This window comes from Arachis stenosperma, chromosome 2, assembly GCF_014773155.1.
Source record: "Arachis stenosperma cultivar V10309 chromosome 2, arast.V10309.gnm1.PFL2, whole genome shotgun sequence".
Taxonomy (NCBI): Eukaryota; Viridiplantae; Streptophyta; class Magnoliopsida; order Fabales; family Fabaceae; genus Arachis; species Arachis stenosperma.
In genome coordinates, this window is record NC_080378.1 from 59,528,716 (window position 1) to 59,531,315 (window position 2,600).

The 2,600-nt window shown below is 42.0% G+C and overlaps 1 non-coding gene across 1 annotated transcript; it reads right to left on the reverse strand.

Moving 5' to 3' along the window:
• Positions 1-2,249: 2,249 nt before the first annotated feature.
• LOC130964858 (small nucleolar RNA R71) lies at positions 2,250-2,357 on the reverse strand. The gene has a single exon (XR_009080926.1). It is a non-coding gene; the product is annotated as a small nucleolar RNA R71 (small nucleolar RNA).
• Positions 2,358-2,600: the final 243 nt, after the last annotated feature.

Genomic DNA, 2,600 nt, shown 5'->3' on the forward strand with positions numbered 1-2,600 from the left:
CGTCGACTAAGTATTCTGCTTCTGAAATTGCTGAGGTGATGACTTGGATCGGTGGTGCCGTCGTAGAGGTCCATATCTGGTGGTTTGAAGTTTCGCGGTACCTTCTCTTTCATGATCTCTTGTGTGAAGGGATCATGGTTGCTTTCGGGAGTGGTGCCGTGTTCCGTCCGATCTTTTAGGTTGGCCTCTATCTTCCGCAGTTTTTCTTCCAATTCTCTGCGTTTGCGAGCTTCCCTTCTCAGATCCTGTTCAGTTTCCTTCTGCTTCTTTACGTCCTCTTCGAGTTGTCTCAGCCGGCTTTGTTGTGCCCGAACTCTTTCCAGAATCTCCGAACTTTTTTCTCTTTCGGGATTTTGTGGATCTTTGTCTGGGGGTGATGTCTTTGGGCGATTCTGTTTGTTTCCTCCTGGAGTGCGTGGTGATAGAGGGCTGTCCGGCCGTTCTCCGGTGTCAACTTCCTCTTCTTGTTCTGATGTAGCGTGGTTATTGTTGGGAGGGTCGTCCGCCATGGTAAAGGGATGACTTCCAGGTCCCCGGCAACGGCGCCAATGTTCCGAGGGTTACCTGAAACGTGCAGCTCGGTCTTCCGGCAAGGCCCGAGGTGGTGGGTCTGAGACCCGAGCTGGTTGTGCTGAACGGCGGGGGTTGTACCTGCAATGACACTCCGATGCTTAAGTTAGCATGGGTCCAAGCAGATATCAAGTAGAATTAGAGTATGAGTTATACCTGGGTGCTCCAGTGTATTTATAGTAGTTGGCTGCGATCATCCCTGGATAAGATATTCTTATCTTATCTTACCTTTTGGGAGATTCATCTCTATCTTTGCGGAACCGCCTTTCCCAGGCCCTTTCGGCCTTTAGGTTTTGGGCTTAGTTCCTTCTGATGGGCCTTTCTTTGGCCTGTTTGTCCGAGGTCCGACCTCGAACGTGGGCCTTGGGTCGAGGTCGGGCCTTCTATCAGCTTTACCGAGTTTGGAGAGCTCGGTCAGGGTATGAACAGATACCATTCTGGGCGTTTAACGCCAAGATGGCAAAGGAGGAAGATTTTGTTTTTCAAATCATTTTTTTTTCAAGTTTTCTAAGTTTTTCAAAATCAAATCTTTTTCAAATCATATCTTTTCAATCAAATGTTTTCAAAATCAATTTCTTTCCTTTTTCAAAGATACCTGCTATCAATTAATGATTTGATTCAACATTTCAAGTATGTTGCCTTTTCTGTTGAGAAAGGTTTAATGTTTGAATCATATCTTTTCTTGATAGGCAAGTCATTAATTTTTAAAATCAAATCTTTTTAAAATTGTTTTCAAATCATATTTTCTCAATCACATTTTTTTTAAAACCAATCATATCTTCTTAACCACATCTTTTTCAAAATAAGTTTTTAATCAAATCTTTTTGACTTCTAATTTCAAAATCTTTTTCAAAAATCACTTGATTTCTTTTCCACTTTGGATTTTCGAAAATTATCAATCAATTTTTCAAAATGTTTTTGACATCTTTTTAATTAATTTTCGAAAATCCTCTTCCCTCCTTCTCACACCCTTTTATTTATGGGGTACTACTCCCTCTTAATGCACAATTCGAACTCTATCTAATCAAGTTCGAATTTTTCTACCTCCTTCTATTTTTCGTTTCCTCTGACACCTCAAGGAATCTCTATACTGTGACATAGAGGATTCCACATCTTCTTGTTCTCTTCTCTTTCATATGAGCAGGAGCAGAGACAAAGGCATTCTTGTTGAAGCTGACCCTGAACCTGAAAGGACCTTGAAGAGAAAGCTAAGAGAAGCCAAAGCACAACTCTCTTTAGAGGACCTGACCGAATTCTTCAAAGAAGAAGAACACATGGCAGCCGAAAACAACAACAATGCCAACAATGCAAGGAAGGTGCTGGGTGACTTTACTGCACCTACTCCCAACTTCTATGGGAGAAGCATCTCTATCCCTGCCATTGGAGCAAACAACTTTGAGCTTAAGCCTCAATTAGTTTCTCTAATGCAACAGAATTGCAAATTCCATGGACTTCCAATGGAAGATCCTCATCAGTTTTTAGCTGAGTTCTTGCAAATCTGTGACACAGTCAAGACTAATGGGGTTGACCCTGAGGTTTACAGACTGATGCTATTCCCTTTTGCTGTAAGAGACAGAGCTAGAATATGGTTGGACTCACAACCTAAAGATAGCCTTGACTCTTGGGAAAAGCTAGTCAATGCCTTCTTGGCAAAGTTCTTTCCACCTCAAAAATGGAGTAAGCTTAGAGTGGAAGTCCAAACCTTCAGACAGAAGGATGGAGAATCCCTCTATGAAGCTTGGGAAAGATACAAACAATTGATCAGAAAATGTCCTTCTGACATGCTTTCTGAATGGAGCATCATAGGTATTTTCTATGATGGTCTCTCTGAACTATCCAAGATGTCTTTGGATAGCTCTGCTGGAGGATCTCTTCATCTGAAGAAGACGCCTACAGAGGCTCAGGAACTAATTGAAATGGTTGCAAATAACCAATTCATGTACACTTCTGAAAGGAATCCTGTGAACAATGGGACTAGTCAGAAGAAAGGAGTTCTCGAGATTGACACTCTGAATGCCATACTGGCTCAG